Source organism: Mustela nivalis, assembly GCF_964662115.1.
Source record: "Mustela nivalis genome assembly, chromosome: 12".
NCBI classification, from domain to species: Eukaryota; Metazoa; Chordata; class Mammalia; order Carnivora; family Mustelidae; genus Mustela; species Mustela nivalis.
The window spans coordinates 26,015,566-26,043,490 of record NC_139031.1 but is presented as its reverse complement, the minus strand read 5'-3'; positions in this window follow the sequence as shown (position 1 = coordinate 26,043,490).

Here is a 27,925-nt window from a genome sequence, read left to right as displayed (position 1 = left end):
TGTCTGTCAAGTAAATAAATAAAATCTTTAAAAAAAAGAAGAAGAATTAATGTTTCTCTTTCATTTTAAAGAATAATACTATAGGATTAAATACTATATTGAGTGACTCAGACAGAAGATGATGGGAGATAAGAGCTAAAAGTGAAAAAGAGGTTTGAGAAAGGAGAGTCCCACGTAAGCTGTAGCCAAAAGAAAAGTGTCATCGTCAAGTGAGGCTAGAGATATGCTTCAAAGGAGATAAGCTGAGTGAGACCAGCAATAGGACAGGCAGGAGGGATGCATACATATTTATGTGATCTGGGTATCCAACTATAGGCTAAAAACACTGATCCTTCCCCTCTGTAATAAAAAGATAATTTTTGTTATGTTCTTAGAAAATTAACAACATTACAGTTATGCAGTTTGTTCAGACTACTGAGTTGAACTCTTTATTGTTAAGAGAAGATAACAAAGTTAGTTCACAACTCAAGATACTAATTTAGGGGCGCCTGGGTGGCTCAGTGGGTTAAGCCGCTGCCTTCAGCTCAGGTCATGATCTCAGGATCCTGGGATCGAGTCCCGCATCGGGATCTCTGCTCAGCAGGGAGCCTGCTTCCCTCTCTCTCTCTCTGCCTGCCTATCTGTCTACTGTGAACTCTCTCTGTCAAATAAATAAATAAAATCTTTAAAAAAAAAAAAAGATACTCATTTAAAGGGAAATGCCGGCTCTCTGTATGTTTATTGCTATAATTTTTACAAGTTCCATCCAAAGAGTTAAAAAGAAAAAAAAAGTTAAAAGGGAAGACCCTTGATACTTTTACCCATTCTTTTCGCTTGTAGGTACATGTAATTTACAAAGCTCTATTAGTTCAGAGAAGCAGAACCAGTAAGATGTGTGTGTGAGAGAGATTCATCTCAAGGAATTGGCTCATGGGATTATGGAAGCTGCCAAGTCCCAAATCAGCAGGGTGGGCTGGCAGGCTGCACAGATGCAGGGATGAGCTAATGTTGCACTTCAAGTCCAAAGGCTGTCTCCTACGGAATTCATTCCTCCTTTGGGGAGGTCAATCCTTTTGTTCTATTCAAACCTTCAGCTAATTGAATGAGGCCCACTCACACTGTGGAAGGGAATCTGCTTTACTGAAAGTCCATTGATTTAAATGTTTGTTTCATCTAAAAACACCATCATGGAAGCGTTCAAAGAATGTCTGACCATGTACCTGTGTATGGAGGCTCAGTCAAACTGACATAGAAACTTAAGAGTCATCAATGATTCTTAGTTTTTTTCCTATAATCCTAGTGACAGTAGATAAGTCACTCATTCTTTGTAGCCCTCAGTCTTCCCTTTTGTGAGATGAGGAGAGATGATTTCCAAGTTCCCTTCTATTCTAATCTTACAATTTTGCTTTCCCTGATGTAGTATCTTTTTCATTTTTCTATCTTTCTTACCCACAAATATACTTTTATAGAGAGATAATTTTACAAGCAAAAGCAATCAATGATTAACTGATCTAATTACAAGCCAATGATATCAGTAATTGCCTACTTTTTTTTTCTATGTGAAGATAGAATTCCCATACATTGTTAAAAGAATGTATGAACTGAGTTGCTTTTTTACTAATGTTAATGGCTTTGAGCTCTGTCACCCGCATTTCCTCAAGAAAGTTTACCTTGAGGCTAAAGGTATACACGATAAAAAAAAAAAAAAAAGCTATTATTTCAGTGTAGACTGTGCCCTTAGAACAAAGGCAATTGGCTTCTAGGGGATAATGACTTTATTACATTAGAAATGTATTCTTCATTAACTGAACTAACTAGACTAATGATCTAAGGTTTCTGTCTACATAGCTAACACACTAAGATTCATGAGAAAATGCTAGTTAAAATACTGAACTCGAATTGCAAAACAATGTCAAACAGACCCTACCAAGATTTCTAATTTAAGGCATGATTATGACATGAAAAGTTGCTGGCAGTCCTTGGCTTTCCTGCCTTAAGTATTGAAAAGTAGGATGTTAAAAAGTATGGGCTCATTAAAAGTTTACCATTTCTGATACATAGTTCTACCTTTCTAGTGTATGCTAATAAGTTTCTACTGCCATTAATCAGAAATGGTCATAATCAGAATTTTAAAAAACAAAGTCTTCTCTCCAGAGTATAATGGCACTCCAGAAGCTTAGCATGCTACACAAATACTTGGTTCTGTAGATTTCCCTAAGACTCAGCCCTATGGGAATATCCTTGGTTTCAGTCTTCAAAAATAGCTTCCATGCCCTAGAGGGAATGCACATGAAGTAACTGGAATTAGACCATTTCTAAAAACAGATTCTTAACTGACACATATAAAGCAGATATTATAGAGAAGACTGATGTGGCCATACCCATAATACTTTTGAAAGAAAACTGTTATGATATTGGTAGTGTCCAAGAGAAAATAAATGTTTTAGTTTCATAAATAAGGAAATCCAGGCTTTAGTCATGGTCGAATTAATTTAGCTAACTCTCACAAATGGTCTATATGATATTGTTTGAAAGATTTGTGGAAAGATCCCTATGTTGAGGCTATTTATCACAGAGCATTAGAACATTCCAAAAGCATACCTAAAATTGACTTATCGAGACTCAGGAGCCTTAACTGGAATTGATTCCTAAAGAACAAATAGACATGTTACAAACATCCCATGTATTTTATGCCCTTAGAGAACAAATCTGCACTATGTTACTGTGGCTTTTGAGATAAACTCAATTTTGCTTAAAACTATATATATTTGATGTGCTGCAAACATGTGCTTTAATAGCTTTAATAAGAGCAGCAATATCAAATATACTCAAAGCAAGAGCTATGTTTGAGCTACATGGTTAGCCCCACATTGCTGCTTTTGAGTCTAAATATTTTCTTAATATGTCGTGCTGATAGTAGGCAGTTTACAGTCTATAGGCAAAGTAAATATTCCATTGGTTGGTGTGTAATATGTGTCAGTTATATAACTGATCTAGCTAAATAAACACTGAAATACACATGTGTCTAAATTTTGATTTGTCTTCTTGGAAAGTTGTATCTATAAGATCACCAACATTATCTTTAAATCCAACCCAATGAGCATTTTTCAGTTTTTTCACCTCTCCACTAGAAGACAGATAAATAAGTGCAGAAATTCTCGCAGCACCATTGACTGCTGTTGTCTGGAAGTTCAACTTCCACAGAGGCTTCCGGGGGTACTCCCATTTCTGTGATTGCATTTCTCTCCTTGCTGGTTTCTTCTTTCTGTAATACACAGCAAGGGGTTTCCTTTCCCCAAGCTCAGGTGGCTGCTACATGCCCTCCCTTGGGATTCTCATCTCTTACATGGATTCAGAATACAGAGAGAGCTATACAGAAATGACTCCTTTATCTAGTTGTGTCATCTGGATGAGTTACTCTCCTAAGTGCCATCTATTTCACTCGCTGTATGACTTTGTGCTTATATCCTCTGCTATAATGGAGAAAGGTACATTGACAGTATGTGATAACGATTCCAGTAAATGAAAATCCAACATATAATTGGGTAGTATTTCTTATATTTCAAAAATCTGCTAGAGTATCCTTTAACTATGGCATTTCCATAGCAATTTAAGTTTTCACTACTATCATTTCATCTCTTCATAAATAAACTGCCTGCCTTCCTAATTAGGAACTTACTTATCACTAACTCTGTATACAGAATCATAGATATAAGGTTCTAGGTATTTAAAAAAATTGAAGATAAATAATAAGGATAATAATTTAGTAATCTGCTAATTAAGAAACAGTCTCCTATATCACAATGACAATCTCAATTTTCTCTGCGCAGTGCACAAAGTGAGGATAATAAGCAAGGTGAAGTTGGCTTTTTTATGTAAGAAGGTAACTCATCTTACAATTATTAACAGGTAAATGATAGAAAGGGCTTATGATGAAGGCTAATGTGTCATAACAAAGGCTAATAAATCATGGGCTGATTCCTGTGAATATAGAAAAAAACTCATTTTTAGAAAGAGAAGAACTAGAATTTATCTCCCCTGTTTCAGCTCAGGCCAGTCTTGCACTGGGTGTTTGCTCACTCTGTTCCCTCTGATTGACACACTCTTCCTCCCACTCTTCACCTGGGAAATGCTCACTCTTATCTTGAAAATGCCCTTACTCACCCTTCCAATCTAAGTGAAGTCCTTCTTACTATTCTCTTTCATCACCTCTGAGTTTTTTTTTTTCTTTTCCACTTCAGCTTTTTCCAAAATTAGTCATGTATTTCCTTGTGTGTTTCTTTTTCTATATACCGCAAGTTCCATGAAACTGGTAAAATTGTTTCACCCGGTGACTGTAGTGTCTAACACACGGCAAATTGCTCAGTATTTCTTGAATGAATGAGAAAGTTCACAACCACAGAAAATTCAACTCTCAATAGTTCTTGCAAAATGGTTGGATAAAATCTTGACTCACTTTTCAGACAAATTCATACCTCAAAGAGTAGGTGAAAAAACATAAACAGCCACCTGTCTTGATTTTAACACGAGTAAGGACTTCTTAGGGGTAAGACCCTTGGAGGATATAGCAGTGGGAAAGGAAGAGATTACTAAACATCATTATAGCAGAAGATTTATAGGTTCATCTGTAGAATGGGAACAAGACCAGTTCTGCTAATATTCTAGAGTCTTTGAGAAGTCTGAGTAAGTGAAGTTATATCAGAAAGCTTGTAAAGCCTGATACACTGTAAGATGGTAGTTGTAGTATGCCAGTTTGGCGACATGATATTTAAATTTAAATGAGTAAGTTAATATCTATGATTTAAATAGCAATAGATATAAACCAAATAAGGAAAAGAACTTCTAAAAATACGTGCAGTAGGTCAAGGCACTTTATTTTAGCTCTGAAATAATACATGCTAATTATAGAAAATGTGTACAATTAAGATTTTAAAAAAGAAGCAAATAAAATTTCCCTTAATTTTATCCCTTGGAAATACTACGTTTTAACATTTTGTAGATATCCTGATATTTAGTTTTTGTTTTTATTAACAAAAATGGTGTAATTTTCTAAAACCGTTGTGTAATCTTTTTACTTAATGACAGAATTCTTAATAGATGAATAGTATTTCCCTATGCTGAACTGTTCATTCTTGCATCTCTTCACTGATTCAGTAGTTATCTACTGAGCACCTACTCTATATAAAGTAGCATGCTTGGTGCTGGGAAAATAGTGTGGTTAAGACAGAAAATAAACAAAAATTACTCCATTAGACATTTAGTCCAAGTACTGATAAATGCTAGGGAGAGAGGTATATGTTGCAAGTGCATTTAATGGGGTGTGACCTCGCTGGGGACTAGGAGGTCAGGGGAGGCATATTTTAGCTGGGATTTGAAAGATAAGGAGGAATTAAGCAAATGATCTAAAAGGGCATAGTAGGCAAAGACCTTACTGTAGGAAGGTACATGCAAATGTGATTTTTGGGTGGGAACAGAAACTGGAGCATCATTAAAAAGTGAACTTCTGGGGTACCTGGGTGGCTCAGTGGGTTAAGCCACTGCCTTTGGCTCAGGTCATGATCTCAGGGTCCTGGGATCGAGTCCCACATTGGGCTCTCTGCTTGGTGGGGAGCCTGCTTCCCTCTCTCTCTCTCTCTCTCTCTGACAGCCTCTCTACCTACCTGTGATCTCTCTCTGTCAAATAAATAAATAAAATCTTTTAAAAAAAAAAGTGAACTTCTGAACATACTCTTGAAATAATTCTAGTTAAGGGGGGGAGAAAAAGGAACAACAGAGGAGATACATTAAAGAAACCAAAGAATAGGAAGTTTTTTCATATTTAGATTTTAGAATATTACCTAAAAATTATGAAAGAAGGAACATAGAATGAAAAATGTCTTATTCAAGGATCATTCAAATGTGCCATAGCCTGGGGGACCTTCTCTGATCTCTTTATATAATTCAGTTGTGATGCTGATCGAGTTATAGTATAGACCCCATGAGCCCAAAGCATATAGCACATACTATTGTTAGGTCCGTAATCAAAGGAGCAAGACTGATATAAAGCAAAGGTCAAGCAAAAGCTTTATTTCACGCCAAGCATCGAGAATCAAACCGACTGTTCGGGGCTGCCTCTTACAGAGAGAGCACGATCCCTCCCTGCCTTACAGACTGACTTTTATAGAGCAAAGGCCAGGTGGTTGAGCCTGGCCACACGCAGGTGGCCAATAAGATTGTAACACACAGAGAAAGCTGCACAGTCATGGTAGGTCCCACACGGGTGGCCAACTGAATTACAATTCACCCCATAGTAGCTATTTGAACTAGCCTATCACCTTGGTCAGAATTGGCTCCCAAAAGGTGCCCAAAAGGCGGGGCCCACACTCCTTGGTAGCTAGGGAGACAGTAAGCGTGCCCCACTGATTGGATGTCTCCACCTGCCCGACTCATCCCTGCATCCGGGTATCTCCACCTGACCTGACCCAGGGCTCTGTTATCTGGGACTGGTCTACCATATTTTACTGGTTTCCTGGACTTGCTTTTAAGTAGGTTCCCCTGGCAGGGGGGCGGGCAGGGTCAGTTTAAGTTTTACTGCATAAACAACAAAATCACTATTTAACCAGATGGAATCACTCTGGCTCAACAGTCCTTTACGCTATTTTCATAGATTTGTCTCTGAATTCTTTTCACATGTATTGAGATATGTGCTATGCTTAATAAAATACAAGTACTTTTAATTAAAAGCATTAATTTTCCTTAACAACTATACTGTCCACTTCTCTGAGTTATGTCACTGATCCCTCAGCCACCTCTCTCTTGTACTTAGTTCCAGGTTCATTGGCATGCTTTCCAATTTTATCTGTCATTATCCTTAATGAATTTCAGTGTTGATATGGAGAAGCTTTCTAATATCCCGGCTCCTTGGCTGTTTGACCTACTTTTCCCAGGGATCATGTCCTTCATCCTAGAACTGTTATTCATTCCTTATCTCAGTAACCAAATCTCACTAATTTCAAACTCTCAGATCCTTCCATGTTGGGAAGATCTCCATAGAGAGACAATTCCCTTTCGGAATATTCTAAGAGTTAATAAATATATCTATTTAAATTTACATAATGAGTTATGACTTATAAAAAAAAAATCCTCTTCTGCATTATCCCTTAGATCTTTCAGTAGACCTCTCCTTTCCAGTCCTTTTTGCAATCTGCTAAGTTCACATCTAATTTGTGCTGGTCTCAGCCTCTCAGCTAAAAATGCCTGTGGACACTCACAGTGTTGCAGGGTGGAGAGCATGGTGAGCTTCCCACAGACAGCTCTCTTTCCAAACCAGTTTTACAATTCAACCAAACCTGCAGATCTTACTACGATTGCAAGACATCCTTCTGCAGCAACCATGAAAAGAAAATAGAAGTTTATTACTTATAACACCTGGAAACTACACAGCATACCTGGGGGCCACACATGAGGCTGCAAGTGGGGCTTGCGCACAGGGCCAAGAAATTCTGCTTTCATTGGGGTTGAGGGCAGTGGGGGGCCTAGGGTTTCAAGGGCCCACTCTTTATTGGTGAATTTAAAACATGAATGGGAATTTGAAGTGTGGGGATTAAAGATATAACAACTAAGTGGCCCAAATGGCCCATTATTGAACTAAAGATCTCAAACAAAGGATCCTCAGTGTGGGAGACTTGCTGGCTCTGTATCCAGTCCTGTGACTAACAATGTGTTTATAGGAGATAACTCTCTTTGCAGCAGGTATCTCAGCAATCAAAATGTAAATTGGGCACTTATGTTACAAAAAAGTTAAAAAAAAAAAAAACTGTCAGGGTTTATACTACAAGATCTCAGGGTTATAATGATATTAGCCTATATGATCATAAGACCCTATTTGAACTAGCCTATCACCTTAGTCAGAATTGGCGCCCAAAAAGCACCCAAAAGGCGGGGCCTACACTCCTTGTTAGCTAGGGAGACAATATGTGCACTTTAGGGATTGGATGTCTCCACCTGACCTGACCCACCCTTATATTTGGGCTTTGTTACCTGGGACTGGTTTCCTAGACTTGCTTTTAAGGGCGGGGTCAGGGTCAGTTTAAGTTTTACTGCATAAACAACAAAATGGCTATTCAACCAAGGTGGGGCCGCTCTGGCTAAATAGGCCCTTACAAAGCAGTTACCATTTTGCTACTAAACTTGTTAACATTTTTTTGTAAACCTTAAGACATCACTGAAGGTACTCAAATGCTATTCTGCATCCTCACTGACTTAGAGCCAGAAAACTTCTTTAATTCACAATTAAATATTTAATAGATTCTCCATAAATGTTGATTAGGTGGCTGATGTTTTTCAGGATTCAACTATTTCAATAATGAATGCCAGAATAGGGTACTACATAATTCCTATCTAAGTTTTATTTCTAATAGCAGGGAGATGTCCTGAAACTTAAGAAAACATTGAATAAGTGCATGTGTGTGTGTGTTCTAAGGCACAGACTGATTTGTTTTTTTAGTGCCATTCTGATAGCAACTCATTCACTCATTCACGTCGCACACATTTCCTGGAACTCTACTTTTTGCCATGCACTGGACTAAATTCTTGGCATGTAGAGATGAAATGAGATATTCTTAGCTTCCAGTCCAGGAGGGTGGGAGGCAGACAATTCAAATAGGAAGGGCAGTACACAGCTATTAGCATTATATTAGAAAAGCCGAAGGAACAGTTACGTTAGTGTAAAGGGATTCAAGAAGAAACTTCATGGAAAAAAGACCTATAACCTGAGACCTAAAGGAGAGTGTCAGGTAGCAAATCATAAATGAGCCTGAGGAGTGGAGTGAGGAGAGTGAGTAAAACATATCCTGAACTGCAGAGATCAAGTGAGAGCAAGGTGCATTTGACCTCAAAGCTATTTGACTGCAGCACAATAACTAGGGAATGGCCAGAGGTAAGACGGGAGAAGCAGAAGGGAATTGGAGGGTCTTAGAAGCCATATTAAGGGGGGAGGGGCTCATGGAAAGCAGTCACTGGGGTTTTAAGAAGACATTTGGCAAGATCATTATTGGATGCATTTAAAAAGTTCTACTGGCTTGTTTTTCTTGAATGTTTGTCTGTCACTATATTGATCATCAGGCCCGGTTCAGCTGATCTTGCTGACTCCAGATCCCGCCGTTCTCACTCAGAGCTATACAGTGCGTTTATCATAGGTTTCTAAAAGTACTTTGTAGATATTTCTTAATGAATTCTCCTAGGAATTTTGCATTTATTATTTAAATACTAATGCTGGAGCAAGACAATAAACTTCAAAGTTAAATGACTCCAGGGGAGGAGGCCAAAAAATAAAGGTACCAACTAATTTTGCATAATTATATTGGCCCAAGGAGGCTGATTAGTGTAATATGTGAAGCCATCTAGGCAGGAAAACACGACGGTTCTCTAAGGCCTCAGAAAGTGCAAACCACGCATGTTTTAGAATTGAGATAATACAGACCCCAAGTAAAAGTCTGTTAACTAATTTAAAGAATGAGAACACAAACTCAGGAGTTTTGCTTTGCTGTTCTTCTGAGAGGCTTGGGGTTTATTGTCCCAAGAGACTGTGGATTTTGCAATTCAGCCTGGGGTCCAGCATCAGAACAATGCAGAACACGACTAAGGACTTGCAAGAAACAGTGGTCCAGGCATCATGCAATGCCACCCAGGCATTTCTTCATGATACTCATTTCCCTTCTTCCAGGACTGACTCTAGTTAGCCTTGTTAACTTGCCCCTGAAATACTGCAGCACCTTCCAGACTCAGGAAAAGGATAGTAGTTCTCTTCAATTATCTGAAGAGCTGTGGCATAGAAGTTGCTGATGGCAGTGAGAAGACTGAATGTCCAAGCTACTCAGTAAGGCCCTGGGTTCCAATACAGACTTCTAAGCAGGGTCCAGGTGATCTTATCAGGGAAATGGCAGAAGAGATTTCTGCATTGGAACTGTGTAGTTGGATTTGAAGATGATATTCTAGGATTTCTGGATTAAGGCAATAAACAACTATCTGTTGCTACTATTTATCAAGTTTCTCAACAGAATGGAAGGAAATTCAGATTGGTAGGAAATCAATAGGAAAATATGTAAACATGTTCAATGATATTTTTAAAAAACATTTGGCTCAAAGCATCTTATTAGGTACCATCTTTTTTTTTTTTTTAAGATTTTTCTTTATTTGACAAATCAGAAGTAGTCAGAGAGGCAGGTAGAGAGAGAGAGGAGGAAGCAGGCTCCCCACTGAGCAGAGAGCCTGATGCGGGGCTCGATCCCAGGACCCTGAGACTATGACCTGAGCCGAAGGCAGAGGCTTTAACCCACTGAGCCACCCAGGCGCCCCAGGTACCATCTTTAGAACAATTAAAACTAAGCACATATGCTCATCCACCTGCTTTATGATAGTCTGGTAATAATACTCAGTGTTTGTATCAATTTTAATTGAGTTAATCCCCACATTCCCATTTTACACAGGAACGCAGAACAATGGTATGTGAATGAGGAGCATCTATGATATTTTGAAGATGCAATTTTATTGAGACCTCATGAAAATCCAGAAGCCTTCAATATCAAGATTGTCTAAGAATTCTTGCACCACACTGAATTGGTCCATAATTCTAAATGTCAGATAGGATGGTCAGGGAAGCCAATGTTGATGAATAAGAGGGCAGCAGTCAGTCATTATGATTCATCTGCTTAGGGGTAGTATAAAGGGAACAAAAATAAACAGAAAATACATTCTGACTTCTTTATCAGAGAATACCCCTTCGGACCTTTTAGGATTTTAAATTGTTTAAATAATGTAGATGTAGCACATAGATCTTTGTTGCTGGGGACCTTCATGTTCTAGTTTATTTGATTAGAAAGTGTTTATTGAATGCCTATCATATACCAGCATAGAAAAAGTAGACAGGGATTTCATTATCTTTTATGTGAGTTCCCCCTAAAACCTTCTGGAATCTTTCCCTGCCACCAGTGAATGTTCCTTCTAGTCCACCCTCCACACTTACACCAGAGTTACTCTTTCAAAAACACAAGTCAGATCACATCACCGCCCTAGTTAAACATTTTAAGGGCTCCCATTGGCAACTGAATAAACCCAGAAGCCCTTTCTGTCATTTGTGTGCACTTCCATGTTTGTGTCCTTACTCTCCCTTTTGTGCTTGGTACTAGGAATTCTCTCCTAAAGACTTAGGCTTATTTACTCTTCCATGCTTTTACACATGCTACTTCCTTCCTTTACACATGCTACTTCTTGAATGCACTTTCTTCCCTTTTCTACTTTTGGTCTAGGCAGCAGAATATACCCTAAAGACATTGCCTGTTGCCTTAACATTTATTTCTCCTAGAAGTACTCATTTAAAAAAAATTTAAAGATTCTTATTTATTTATTTGGAAGATGGAGATCACAAGTAGGCAGAGAGATAGGCTGAGAGAGAAGGGTAAGCAGGCTCCCTGCTGAGCAGAGAGCCCAGTGCGGGGCTCAATCCCAGGACCCTAGGATCATGACCTGAGCTGAAGGCAGAGGCTTTAACCCACTGAGCCACCCAGGTGCCCAAAGTATTCATTTTTTGAGAAGAACAAGTTGCTCTGTGGTGTCCTGATTTTGATAACCCAGTTGGGGGTCCTTTCTAAATACCATTCAGTATTTATGGATACTTCTCTAGTGAGGAGGATGGGGTCAAAAGAGATGATCAAGAATACAAGAAGTGGAATGATATAGAAGAAAGTCTTCACGAAGAGGATTTAATAGAGGAAGTTGACAGAACATGAGTGAAGGCCTTAAAGGGGCTTCCAATGCACTGCCAATACTGACCAATTCCACTGCTCAAAAGGCTAGATAGATCACTCCTCTTTTGGCTGAGACCTTATACATACTTCTACCTCTTTAAAACTTTATCATTATCTCTCTACCATAAGTGGTCATTAATAACTGTCATCTAGTATTACAAATATTATACAAATGCTATATATACGATCAACTGTGCCTGAAGGAATCAGTAGGTGGATATAAAGAGATAAAGGCAATATAATCTGTGGGAAAACATATAAAAATGTATGAAGATGTAAATGCATGTGTGTCTTCAGGCCATGATGTAAATTCTCTGTGACTACACTGAGGTCAACACGGAGGTATTTATTTAATGATGTCTCTGATCCAGCATCTGGTGTTAGGTACAAATATCCCTAGATTCAGTAGACTTTGCAAACTTAATGAAGTACTACAAGACTGTCAATTCCACAAGAACAGGGACTGTATCATTGACTTTGGTACTCTGGTTCTTTATATCTAGTTCTCTTATGGGTCTGTGAAAGAGCCCTTCTATGATAAGCAATGACACTCCTCAAGTACTATTTGTAATCAACTGTGTTCTGCATGTCTGAGAACATTCTTCATGTGTATTTACAACCCGGGGATTTGGAGGGAGGTTGGGAGTCTTGCCTTTTTCCTTCATCTGCCAATGATTATTACTCTAGATATTTTGAATAAGGCAGGGGTCTGTTCCTAAACGTTAAAAAACATTATTTTCTAGGAAGTTGGATGTTGGTTGGTACCAAGAGTTCAAAATTAGGGAGATCATCTTTCCTAAAATGAAATAAATTTCAAATAACAGGCATTTTTTCTTGTGGCAGTAAAAGCTACTCTGTTTAAGGAAAGCAATGTGATTTGTTCAAGAAATTGAAAAAATGTTTCCTTTTTATTATCTTTGATTTAGCAATATAATAGTTGAAAATTACTTCTCCATATAAATACAGATCACACTCAAGTCAACTTGAGTATCTATACTGAGTTTTAATAGTGGTATAAACATAGAGTAAAAAATGTGCTTTTCAGATTACTGGCATTTTTCACAGCAGGATTATAGCATTTTCTTCTCTTGGACAATCACACTAAAATGTTTCTTTTAAAGTATAATAGAGCATCAAGCTATCATATAAATAAGTTATATGAAAACCAATGAAAAATTAATCATAAAACTTAAAATCCTCAGGAGATACTATAGAGTGGCGGGCCAAACATCCTGTTCTCATTTATCCCTTAATCAGCCCTGTTACCAGCATGTACACGTAGGTCCTTAAGACCTAAGTAAACTTTGTTTTACTCATAAAATATAAGACACAAATAATCTATATTTCAAGTTGACGTTATTTTCCTATATAAAAGCATTTTTCCATTCCATCCATATGCTTTGAGTCTGGATCACGATACTCACCACATTTAGAACCAAGATAAATGCAGGATATCCCTAGGCAAGCTTTACAAAGCCTCTGAGACAGTAAGACAAAAGGCACTCCGAAGACATGGCTATCTTCCTGGGGTTAAAACAACTTTCAATGTAAATGGGCATGATGGGGCAAAATGAACAGTGTGTTAACACTAGAAGGACATGGCATTGTCCTTCCAGGATGAGGCCCATTAAAGTCATTTTTTAAAAGCACGGACCAGTCATACTGAAATGAAAAGAGGTTAGCAAGTTGTTATGCGGGCTTTGCTGCAAGTTGTGATTTGGGCATAATCAGAAATTCTAATCATAAGAGGCTGCAGGAGCATCATAATTGCAGAAGAGGGAGGGCCACTGGGTGTCAGACTTTCAGGGGTGAGCTGGAGATTTATCGCCTCCGTGGTGAGGCAGGTGAATGATGGATAGGGTGGCTGTCGCTCCAGTGAATTTAGTGAGGAAGTGAAAAGCAGCCTCGGGAGTGGGGGTGCGAGAAAGAGCTGGGATTTATGAACTGAAATATGTATTATAATGGGGCGGATTTCAGGACTCTGAGCCTTACTTCAGCCATAGCTACAGCATTATGGATGAGCCTCAGATGGGGCTGGAATGAAACCTTTCAGACCAACTGAATGCCCGGCATCAACCACGCAGAATGGATCTGCACGCATTCCACACCCGTGAAGGTGAAGGCGTCATTTCACATTAAGTTTTTCTTTCTGCCAACAGAGGTATTTGCTAAAGAGCATGTTAACAAAATTAGATTTGTTGTCTTTTGTATCCTGAGCCCCTGTACCTCTATCTATACTTAATTATGTGCTATTGATGTTTCTTGAGACAGTCCTGGAGAAGAGCAGAAAGCCTCAAGGCGAAGACGAAGAATAAGGAGCCTCCTGGTTTCACTGCTGCCTTTCCTTTTTCTGGTTATTTCAAAACTACAGGTTTGTAAGGTGAGCAAGCTGGATTAGCAACGGTGAACTTCAAGGTCCTTCTTGTTCTAGGATTCCATGAAATAAGAAAGGGATTGTGACTCTATTACCAAAACTACAGACTAACTCTAGACCCTTCAATGAAAAATAAAATCAAATATATAAAATACTAACAGCAACTTAATACCAAATCATAAAACTATCAAAACATTAGCATGTAATATCCATAAAATACCAGGTAGATTTATTGATTTTTGTTAGATTTGTTTAGGTGTTTTTATGCAACTATATTCTATATCTCTATGTCTGAGGTAAAAATTACACCATGTTTCTGTCTATAATAAAAATATTTTATTAGTCAGCAAGTAGGATATCTATTATCAAAAAAACCCCAAAAAATAAATGTTGGTGAGGAGAGAAATTGGGACCCCCGGCCACTGATGATGGTGTAGCTACAGTGGACAATGGTATGACTATTCCTCAAAAATTAAATATAGAATTACCATATGATCTAGCAATTCCAATTCTGGGTATATACCCAAAAGAAAGGCAAGCAGGGGCATAAATCAATATTTGTACAACCATGTTTATAGTAGCATTATTCACAATAGCTAAAAGGTAGACAAAAGCCAAGTGTCCACTTATGTATGAACAGATAAACAATATGTGGTATCTGCATGCAATGGAATATTACTCACTCTTAAAAAGGAAGGAAATCCAACGTACACTACAACAGGGATGAACCTTGAAGACATTATACTAAATGAAATATGTCATTTGCAAAATGACAAATATTGTATGATCCCACTGTGAGATACCTGGAATCATCAATTTTTAGAGACAGAAAAAAGAATGGTGGTTCTAGAAGGAGGGGGAAAGAGAAGTTAGTGTTTAATGGGGACAGAGTTTCAGTTTGGAAGGCGAAAAATTTCTGAAAAAAAATGGTGGTGATCCTTACACAACAAAGCGAATGTTCTTAAAACCACTGTACATTTAAAAATAGTTAAAACAGTCCATCTTAAATTACAGATATATTACCACAATAAGAAATATTCTAGTAACATAAAAATAATTAATATAGAAGCCCCAATTTTTCTTGAGAAACAGCATCATTTTCATTAGCTTTCTGTTCTGACCAGATTTGGGGGTAATTTATGTTTCAGTGTTCTTATTATAAAGAAAGCTGTTACCAGAAAGTGGGGGAAATAGATGGTTGGTAAGTAAAAGCAACAAATGCTCTCTATGCCATGACTCCAAAGCAGGATGCAGGGCTATAGTAATTGGAAAAGCTACAAAACAAGTCAGGGAGCAAGGGTTCAGTCAACAGAGAGAGGGGGGGCAATGGAATACACGGGAAGATCAGGAGGGATTTTGTAAATCATGAGTTTTAGTTTGAGAATCTCCTTCTCCAATCTTCAGTCATCACATATTTATTTTTTCTATTAACCAGTTTCACATGTTTTTGCTTTTCCCACTGGATTGTAAGGACTTTTAGCATATAATTGATGCTATATTTATTCCTAGCTTCCTTATAATTCACAATAAAGACACCCTTGCTAATGAATGAATAAGAATGAAGTAACACAGTGCCCATCCTTTCAGAATTCATAGTGCAGAAAATAATGATTTGTTTGTCAATCAAACAATTAGAATATATCTTAATTGATTATTTGAGCCACCTATTCAATTCAGGAAAAGATGTTCAAAAGATTTTCTTAATCTACAAGTGCAGAACAAAATATACATTCTGGAGAACTGAACCTACCACATAATAACATAATGTATTGAGAACGATACAATAAGATAATAAAAATAGTAATAGTTAACATTGATTTAGCATTTACTAACTACGAGACCCTGTATTAAGCACTTTTCATGGATTCTCTTTCTTTTTTTAAGATTTATTCATTTATTTGAGAGAGAGAGAAAGAGAAAAAGGGTGAAGGGAAGGGAAGAGGGAGAGGGAGAAAACCTCACGCAGACTCCCCACTGAGCACAGAGTCTAACGTGGGGCTCTATTTCACGACCCTGAGATCATGACCTGAGCTGAAACCAAGAGTCGGACACTCAACTAACTGAGCCACCCAGGCACCCCGTGGACTCTCTTTTTTTAATCTTTACAACAAATTTGGAGGTATTTCTTTTTATTTTACAGACAGAAGAATCTAAAGAGATAAGGTTAAATAATTTTTCCAAAGCTGCATTCAAAATTATTAGGTTCATCATTTAAACCCAGAAAATTGAATCCAGGTACTATAGAATTTTAAGACAAGTGCATGTTTCTTATCTAGTGATGTCATGAAAAGCAGACCAGGAGCACTTACTTTGTACACTGTCAGGCCATCTAGCCCATATGGCTACTTAATTCAAAATGTGTGCTAACCATACAATGACTGTTGGTGAAATTGTGAGATCCTCATGACGATCACTGATGATTATGGAGCTTTTTTTGTTTTGTTTTATTTTAATTTTTAAAGGAGTGAACATTTTAGTTGTTTTCAGTAGTGAAAAAAGTAATTTAATCTTTGTCAGGGAGCATCTGCAAGCCTGGGGCTTCTTGTGGATTGCAATGGGAACAGATACATATTTAAAATCAAAGTGACAGTCCTATTCTCGCAAAAAAAAAAAAAAAAAAAAAAAAAAAGGAGCTAAAATATTTCCTTAAGGAAAAGATCAGGTTTTAAAAGAGATACTTAAAAATAGCTATTTTTCAATAAAATAAAAGTGATTTAACCATTTGAAATGTATTTCTTAGTTATACATACCAAAGAATTAAGTATACATAAGTTCCCAGTTTAAGTGCTCATTTCAAAACATCTCTTGCAAAGCATGGCTCTATGGGGTGTTCATAAAACATAAGCTCAGCCTTCTATTTGGCTTTTCAATATGCTAGTCATACATAGCACGTATAATACCACTGATCAGATGTACATTCATGGGGATTTAGTATCTAGCCCATTTTACACTTTTGCTTTAGTGCATGACCATGAAGACCTAGCCTATAGCTTCATTCCTCCAAAGGCCACTTAGTTCTACACAAAGAAAATATAATTACAGGGAGCTTCTCTGTACCTTTACCCTTTCTGACTCTTGTCTGAATGTGTCATATTGTCTTGGGCAAGACAGTTTCTACTGTGGAAAATAACCACAAATAAATAGAGCAAACAAGGACTACCTCTACCCTACTCTCATCAGGCTACTCAAAATATACACCCTGATTTATCAGTAATCAATCAGTAAAAATTTCCTTATCTTTTAATAAAACCCATTTAATGATTACATTTTATTTTATTTTTTTTAAGATTTTTTTTTAATGTATTTATTTGACAGAGAGAGATCACAAGTAGGCAGAGACGCAGGCAGAGAGAGAGAGAGAGGAGGAAGCAGGCTCCCTGCTGAGCAGAAAGCCCGATGCGGGACTCGATCCCAGGACCCTGAGATCATGACCTGAGCCGAAGGCAGCGGCTTAGCCCACTGAGCCACCCAGGTGCCCCAATGATTACATTTTATTTTTAAGGTTGTTTTAATAAAGAAAAACAGATGCAGAAAAAAGAGTTTACAATGATTATACATGTTAGTGATTTATTATGAAGGGAATATTTCCATTTAATGACTCCCAAGGTAAGCATGATCCTAATTTCTAAGACTACAGTTTATTTTTCTCTTAGCATCTGGTTGTTATGAAAAAAATGTATACTCACATTTTTGTTGGTCTGTACCAAGGGGTAGAAATTGCTGCATCAAAAGGTAGGCTTATATTTGATTTTAAGACAGCACCAAACCATTTGTAAAACTGGTTGTCTTATTCTCCATTCTCACTAGCAGTACCTGAGAGTTTCTATTACCCACATCATTACTAAACTCTTTATAAAAGCAACATGGAGTGGAGTTTTATTGCTATATTAGTGTGACAAATGTTTTCTTTTCATTGGAGCATTTCATACATTTATATTTCATATGTTGATGCTTTGTGATATAAATTTATAATATTACTATTTGCTTAATGTATGTTCCACTTACCTCTTCTGCCCATTCATGAGTCCTTCCAAAGCTGTGCTCTGTTTCTTTGCCTTTTCAGTCACTCCAAGCTTCATCGGAGACCCTGGAGAGAAAAGCAGCCCCAATTACAATTTTTGTTAAGCATTCCACTGTATATGTTCTTATACGCACACACATATATACAGGTTGCACATGTATATATACGCATGAAAATTTTATTTATCTTATTTTAGAGACAGAGAGTACACATGCATTTGGGTGGGGAGGCAGAGGGAGAGGATTTCAAGCAGACTTCGTGCTGAGGGCAGAGCCTGAGAGAGGGCTTGATCTCATGACTTGTGAGATCATGACTTGTGGAGAAAGCAAGAGTCGGACACTTTACTGACTGAGCCACCGAGGCACCCCTGTATATGTTCATGTGTTAGTGCCTTTTATGTGCTAAGCATTTTATATACCTTGTCTCATTTTCTCTTCCAAAAAATATTTGAGAGAGAAGAGGGAAGGAAAGAGGAGGGGAGGGGTGGGAAGAGAAGGTAAGAAATGTAGCCAAGGTCAGACTCACAGATTTAGGAAGCTGGAGAGGGCATGGGATCAAGACCATACCATTCTTCAAAACCTCACAGTGCCTTTTATAGTAGCAGATGGCTCACATTTGCTTTTTAAATATAAAAGATTTAAAATAGATTTTATAATTCTACTTAACAAGTGGCTATATCTTTCTCTAAGAATATTTAACTATAATTTTACCAATTATCCCAGTCAAGGAAACCTATGTCTGTGCACACACACACACACACATACACACACACACACACTTATGTGTGTATATACCTATAATATATATAATTTGAAATGTGTTCTTCCTTTTTATTTATATATATGTATATGTGCATATTTTTGTGTATGTATATAAAATTTAGAATATATTTCCTTCTTTTAAAAAAATTATAATCAAAGAAGTGAACATGTTATAAATACCTACTTTGAATTAATTCTTAAATAAAAGATTTCTAACATAAAACTAAGCATTTTTAATATAAAACTAAGAAGGTTTGGGGGAAATCTAAAACTTTCAATAAATAATATTGATTTTATTTCTTAAAATACTTGTTTTTTTCTCCTTAGCAAATGTTAACAGAAATTACATGATTTACATGATTTGGGATATATGAGGCTGCTCAAGTCCAATATCTGAAAAGCGTTAACATTAAAAAAAAAAAATGAAAAGTGTCAACATTAGCCAGAGTAATCTGAATCATTTTCAACTTCAGAATAGCCAGTTATTATTGATACTTCCATTTTTACATGTAAGCATTATAAGCATTGTACCTTTATATATCTCTATTTTCTTAGTGTTTAAAATAATAATAAAAACAATCATATTCCAATATTACTGTTTGTTTCCTATGTTGTAAACCTAACTTTTTCCACTGAACTAGTTGACTACATTACAAACTTGGTGTGAAATATTTCAGATTTTGTTTTTCCTTTTGAGTGAAAAAGCACCCATAAAGTTAGAAGACACCTTAAAAAAAAAAAAAAAGTCAGGTCCAGGAAAGAAACACATAAATACAGGACAAAAAGATTCATCAGTATCAACATCAGAAAGGCATGGGAAGGGCGCCTGGGTGGCTTAATGGGTTAAAGCCTTCACCCCGCTCAGGTCATGATCCCAGAGTCCTGGGATCCACCCCCCCCCCCCCCCTTGCATTGAGCTCTCTGCTCAGCAGGGAGCCTGCTTCCCCCCCTCTCTCTCTGCCTGCCTCTCTGCCTAATTGTGATCTCTGTCACTCAAGTAAATAAATAAAAATCTTTAAAAAAAAAAAGAAAAAAAGAAAAAGAAAGGTATGGGAAAAGTGTGTGTTCTTCCCAGGTCTGATTTTGAACTGGAACATCTGAGGATTGCTTTGAGAGACTCCCTTTCCCTTTTCCTCCTCCATGTGTACTGCCTAGCACACCAGTGTGCCCTTGGGTTTTTGTACTCCATTTCTTTCCTCTAGGATACCCTTTGCCAGAATTGTTACTGTTGTTTGTAATAAACATCCAGAAGTGTTGGGCTGTGCTTTACCATTTCAAAGGATTTTCAGGTCAATGCTTTTCCTGTGATTAAAAAAAAATACAAACTTAATTTTACTATGGAGTTTAATGAACCTGTGATAAATATGAAAAACTCTCTGTTTGAATTTAACCTAGGACCTGGATTCTTCATGTTAAGAAATGACTGAGACATTAGGTCAGCCTTTCTATGGAAAAAGAAGTTATGCATAGTTGAAAAAATAGACCGGAGGAAAAAATAATTATTTTGTGCCCCTTTTGTCCTAGCTACTATATATACATCACCTTATTTAGCACTTATATAAACTCTCAAGGTAAGTTACTGTCATCTCTATTTTGCAGATGAGTAAGCAGATATTAAAGAGAACAAGTATTATGATTTATATTTAGGCTACAGATGAGGAGTTCAGGATCGAACTCAGGTAAGCCTGCTTCCAAAGCCCCTGCTCCTTTCACAAAAACATCTGCTTCACCACTTGTAATAATATTGATGTCTATTAATAAACAGACAAAAATATGATAAATCTTTGCAGGCAATTTTTTACTAACTATTTGTCTCCATTCATGGGAAACAGGATGGCATAATGGAGGATAAGAACACAATTTTGGATGTCAGGAGGCATAGATTCCAATCTTGACTCTAATAGTGATTAATTACTTTACCTATAATACCTATTAGAGTATCAAACTAAAGTAGCCTCCATGAGGTTCTGTTTTCTCATGTGTAAAATGGGAATAATAACAGCATCTAGATCATAAGGTTACGTTATAAATAAGATAATGAAAATTAAGTCTTCAACAGTGCATTACATATAGTAAGAGTGCAACAACATTACTATAACAACAGTATCTTTTGTGAACTTCAACACATATAAAAAATGAAAATAATCTGCTTATTAGTAGCAAAAAAAAAGAGTAAATTCTGATTTATCACTGTGCTAGGTCTAGAAAGTTTAACTGATGGGCTGGGACTTGTCAATAAAGGCATTATCATCATTTAAAAACATAAGTAATCCTTAAAAAATAAAACAAGGTGAAATCGAGAGGGAGACAAACCCTAAGAGACTCTTAATTGTAGAAAACAAAACGAGGGTTGCTGGAGGGGAGGGAGGTAGAGGGATGCGGTAACTGGGTGATGGGCATTAAGGAGGGCACGTGATGTAATGAGTACTGGGTGTTATAGAAGACTGATGAGTCACTGACCTCCACCTGAGAACCAATAACACATTATATGATAATTAACTGAATTTAAATAAAAAAATAAAAATATGTTTAGGGGCACCTGAGTAGCTCAGTGGGTTGAGCTTCAAACTCTTGGTTTCAGCTCAGGTCATGATCTAAGGGTGGCAGGAGTAAGCCCCAAGCTCCAAGCCCCAACATGGAGCCCTGCCTTGGTCACACTGGCACAAAGTCTGTATGCCCCTTCCCCTGTTTACACTGTCTTGCACATGTGCTTTCTCTCTCTCTCTCTCTCAAATAACTAAAAAATTCAAAAAAAAAAGAAAAACAAAAACAAAAAAATAACCCACAAGTAGTCCTTAAATTGGGAATAAAAGTGTCAGTACAAGCACAACTGCATTTGCTTTTCATTAACGGACTTTTTAGACTGACCAAGAAACTAAAGACTTGAAATGCCCCAGTACTCAATTCTTTGCTTAAATATTCCTCTTCATCTAGTAAGGTTTACAAACCATGGGTATCAATGGTGAAATCTTCCTTAATGAAACCCAGGAGCTTACATAAGCCTGAAATTATTTGGTATAGAACTTTCAGCAAACTAGCGGTGCAGGAAGAACACCTACCTACAACATACCAGCGCCAACAATGAACTCTAAGTAAATAACTTGCAGCTGTGGGGAACAAAGGGATTCGTCCAGTTGAGCATTTTATTTCAGCTCAACGGCGATACAATTTCAAACTGGTGTCACTGACTAAGGTTGAGTTTATAGGTTGTCATGACCATAATTCCAAGGGCTGAGAGTTTTCTCAGCATCTCATGGTATCACAGCAGGGGTAATTTTCTTGTCATTAATTTTAATTTCTTTCTCTTTCTTTGGCCTACTGTGCTTAGTGACCTACAGAATTTATCACCCTCTTAACCTTATTTAGGTCATGAAATGGAACAGGGAGAGACGTCATACTGCATTTAGTCTGTAGAAAAGGAAGATTTCCAAATCTTTGAAAGGGATAAAAGTCTAGGGTATCTGATTTAGTTCCATAATGAAAACCTATCATTTTACCTCTAAGATTAACTGTTTAAGAAAAATTTATTATATGTGAATGTTTACTTTCTTTCCCTTCCATGTGAATACAAGTCTAGTGGGAATATTTTTAATAGTGTAACAAAGTATTTTTGAATTTTATCAGATATGTCTTACATAATAATTCATGTCTAACTTACATTTGTCCTTCATCTGTAGAACTTGTGACTTCGAGAAGCCATTACTGTGTCTTAATTTGTTCTCATGAGGGACAATACTTAAAAATGAGCTGGACTGGGTTTCAATAAAATTTTATTTATGGGCTCTGATATCTGAATATCATATAATTTCTATGATTCATAAAATATTCTTTAGTTTTTTCCAAGCATTTAAAAATGAAAAAAACTTCTTAGCTCATCTATCATACAAAAACAGTGGCGGGCTGGATTTGGCACATGGGCTGCTATAATGTGTTTACTTCTGCACCAGGTGATTGAATTGAAAGAACAGACATACCATGCTCTTGATTTATAGAAACAAAGTACACATCTATGAATATTTATCTTACTTGTGTAAAGATAACCTGGTCATTCACTGTAAAGAGCATTCCCAAACTCTTCCACTAAAACAGTGCACTAGCCTAAGGCCTTCTTGACAAAGTAATCTTTAATCCTTTGGCAAATAGACCTAAATCAACTGTTTTTAAAAGACTTTTTATTATTTATTCATTTATTTGACAGAGAGAGAGAGAGAGACAGTGAGAGAGGGAATACAAGCAGGGGGAGAGGGAGAAGCAAGAGGAGTGGAAGACAGAGAAGCAGCCTTCCCCCTGAGCTCAATCCTGGCACCCTGGGATCATGACCTGAGCCAAAGGTAGACTCTTAACAACTGAGTCATCCAGGCGCCCCTAAATCAATTTTTTGTTAAGTTACATAGATCTTATCTGATAGGAAAGCATCTATATTCGTGGGTCTGTATTCTTTAGGGATACCAATGCATAATTTATTTTGATTACAAAGACAAATTCAAATTCTTGTATCATTAATAAGATCAAATGCATTCATTAGTCTAAATAGTACTATTATGTCTATGTGTCAGATAACTATAAAAATAGATTTGCTTAATAGCAGAAAACAAGTATGTTGCAGGACAAGTGAATGTTTATTAAAGGTTACCTCCTTTAACTTTTGAGGTGTCAAGGAAGCTCGTTTTTGTAAATAACCAAATGATTTTTATAAAATCAGTAATAGTGCCAATAACATATGAGTAGAACCCTAACCTCATTTTTTAGTCTCTTTGGGCCTCAGTCTCTTCAAGGATTAAAAAACAACAATGTCTTGGGGTGCCTAGGTGGCTCAGTCAAGCGTCTGATTTCCGCTCAGGGCCTGATCTCAGGGTCCTGGAATCAAGCCCCAGGTCAGGCTCTGCACTCACTGGGGAACCTGCTTGTCCCTCTGGCCCTCCCCCTGCTCCTGTGCTCATTCTGTCTCTTGCAAACAAAGAAATAAAATCTTCAAAGAAACCAACAGCATCTTTTTTTTTGTTTTGTTTTATATACATATTAAAATTTTTTTTTAATTTTAATTTTATTTTTTATCAACATATAATGTATTATTAGCCCCAGAGGGGCTAGGTACAGGTCTGTGAATCTCTAGGTTTACACATTTCACAGCACTTACTATAGCACATACCCTCCCCAATGTCCATAACCCAACCACCCTCTCCCTACCCGCCCCCCAACCTTCAGTTTGTTTTGCAGGATTAAGATTAAGATTATGGTTTTCTCCCTCCCGATCCCATCTTGTTTCATCTTCCAACAATATCTTTTCATGGTTTTATATAAGTTCTTTGTAAACAGTGACTTGCTATAAAAATACAAAAAAAATTATTGCTTAAAATACCTATTTCAAAGTTCAAAAATTATGAGTATATATATGTCTATATGGATAATTTTTAAGTAAAAATATTATTGGATTTATTAAAAATTTGGAATTAGGTATTAGAAATAGGAATTTATTTGAGTGTGTGTTTGTGCGTATAGAACACAAGATAGATGTGTATATATTTGAAAGAAGCTTAAATTTACATTTTAAACATACAGTTTTTAGTGAGTTTGTTTATAAATCTTTTAAACCTATATACTTCCCCAGAAAAGATATACAAAGTTGTGCTGGAGAATATGACCCAGTTTTTCAAATTAGCATTCATGAAGTTTGGTGGTTGAGTCTTAGAAGAACATATTGAAAATGTAACTCTAATTGTTTACAACCCCTTCTACTCCTATGTTTTTTAATATCACCATTTAGAAAGCCCTGAGGATGCATTTATGTGAATAAAGAGAACCTATAATCACATGGTTAGGTGACTGCCTTTTCTTTGCTCTAAAGATTTACTGTCACAAAAACAAGTTTATATTTTGTGGCTGATTTAAATTTTAAAATTAATGAATGTTCAGTTTTTAAAAGTGGAAATACTGGAAGATATAAAGAAGACAAAAATTCACACATTGTCCCACTTTTCCAAATAAAATCACACTTAATATTTTGGTGAATTTTAGATCCATTTACGTTTAAACTACAGAATTAAAATTTACATAACATTTGCATGCTGATGCTTTTAACTTAATATTATGCCATAATCCTTTTTCCAATGTTGTCATACAGAATGCAAAAAGCATCACTGTAGCAGTCAGGGCTTGATCAGAAGATAAAATAAGAAGGCATTTTATTATAAGGATTTGATCTTATGCAACTGAAAAAGCAGGACAGATGGTCTATGTGAAGCTCTCCTTTGGTGCAAAAGCCTGAAGCTAGCAGGGCAGGCCACTGAGAAAGAAGGAGAGCCATAAAGTAGAGGAGGAGCAGAATTCTCTAGGAACCTATCTGGCTGAGCTGGGACTGAGAGGCTGGGTTGGAACTAAGACTGGTTTCACACAGCCCCCAAACCTCCAGCTTGAAGATGGAGAGAACCTTCAAAGAGAAGCAGGCATCCACCCTCAATAGCAAAACACACCCCTGGCCCTGGGGCTGGAGATGTTGCTGAAGGAGCACCATGGGGAGCTGGAGGAGCTGTGGCTGGCTCCAGACCTCAAGCAGGAGCTGCCATACGATGGGGTCCTCCACACAGCCCTTCCCCATGAGGAAAGAACAAGGATGCCATGACTTTACTTCACTTTCCAAATCTCACACAAAAGGGCCCACTCTGGCATGCCTAACTCCAAACTGTGCAGAAAATGGAAATATGTACCTTGCTCAGGTGAACACAGTACAAATCTACCATAATCATTTACATTTTAAGGCCTGTACAATGGCTCATGAAGCAGGCATATTATCGTTAGTACCATACTGTGCAATGATCGAATATTGGGAACATTGAGATGCCTAATAGAATTTATATATACTTTATTATTGTGCACATTGTCTCAAGGGATCATGTGGTTGGCACTTGTTAGCTGTCAAAATTTACTGATTCTTCTGCTGTGTAACGGACCTAATACTTGCTTTCAGGTTTAAGCTTAAGTGTGAAAGTCATGAAGTCTTTCCTGATTTTATAAAACGTGTTTGTGGTTCCCCACGGTGATCTCATAATGCTCTACATTAGCTGTACTGCAGAGTCCTTACATAAGCACCCATGTCTTTCACTAGATTCTTAATTACTTGAGGACAGAGTATCTCACTTACTATTGGATCTCCAGTTTGTAGAAGTAGGTAAGCAATCAGTGCTTTTGAATTCACAAAATAAAATTGTTAGCTAAACCAAGAAGATACATTCTTTTTTTCTGTTTGTTTTCCTTATTTTAAAATATGCTTTGTTTTCTTCAGAAAAATGGAATGAAGACTAGCTTTCCTCTGGCCTCACTTCACCACCAAATAATAATGTTTTTAGGTTTTCTGTTTTGGGTCAACTGTTATTCTTTTTAGCTCTAATTAAATTTAATTAAAAACTTTAAAAAATTGGATCATAGTTGATACACAATGTTACATAGTATATATACACATATGTATATAGTGATATGACAACCCTCTATGTTATGCTATGCTCTCCACAAGTGTAGCTACCATCTGTCACCATACAACGCTATTACAATACCATTGAATAAATTCCCTATGATGTACTTTTCATTCCTATGACATGGACCAACTATTATAAAAGTTAATAAGCTGAATAGAGACTCCAGAAATGGTCCCTCAACTCTGTGGTCAACTAACCTTCAACAAAGCAGGAAAGAACATCCAGTGGGAAAAAAAAAACACTCTTTTCAATAAATGGTGCTGGGAAAACTGGACAACCACATGCAGAACAATGAAACTAGACCATTCTCTTATACCATACACAAAGATAAACTCAAAATGGATGAAAGACCTCAATTGTGAGATAGGAATCCATCAAAATCCTAGAGAAGAACATAGGCAGTAACTTCTCTAACACTGGCCACAGCAACTTTTTTCAAGACACATCTTTAAAGGCAGGGGAAACAAAAGCAAAAATAAACTTTTGGAACTTCATCAAGATAAAAAGCTTTTTGCACAGGAAAGGAAACAGTCAACAAAACTAAGAGGCAATCCACAGAATGGGGGAAGATGTTTGCAAATGACATTTCAGATAAATGGCTGGTATTCAAGATCTATAAAGAACTTGTCAAACTCAACATGCAAAAAACCAAATAATCCAGTTAAGAAATGGGCAGAAGAAATGAACAGACACTTCTCCAAAAAAGACATACAAATGGCTAACAGACACATGAAAAAATGTTCAACATCACTAGCCATCAGGGAAATATGAATCAAAACCACAATGAGATACCATTTTATACCAGTTAGAATGGCAAAAATTAACACAACAGGAAACAACAAGTGTTGGTGAGGATGTGGAGAAAGGGGAACCCTCTTACACTGTTGGTGGGAATGCAAGCTGGTACAACCACTCTGGAAAACAGTTTGGAGGTTCCTCAAGACATTAAAAATAGAGCTACCCTATGAACCAGCAACTGCACTACTAGGTATTTAAACCAAAGATACAGATGTCAGATGGGGTTAAAAGAAGGGGCACATGCACCCCTAATGTTCATAGTAGCAATGTCCACAATAGCCAAACTGTGGAAGGAGCCAAGATGCCCTTTAACAGACAAATGGATAAAGAAGATGTGGCTCTTATATATGATGGAATATTACTTGGTGATCAGAAAGGATGAATACCCACCATTTGCACTGATATGGTTGGAACTGGAGGGAATTATGCTAAGTGAAATAAGTCAAGCAGAGAAAGACAATTATCATATGGTTTCCATTCATCTGTGGAACATAAGGAATAGCATGGAGGATGATAGGGGAAGGGAGGAAAAATGGAGTGGGAAGAAATCAGAGAGGGAGACAAACTTTGAGAGACTCTGGACTCCGGGAAATAAACAGAGGTTACAGAGGGGAGGATGGTGGAGGGATGGGGTAGCTGGGTGAGGGGTATTAAGGAGGGCACATATTGTGATGAGCACTGGGTGTTATATACAACTAATGAATCACTGAAGACTTCATCAAAAACTAATGATGTACTAT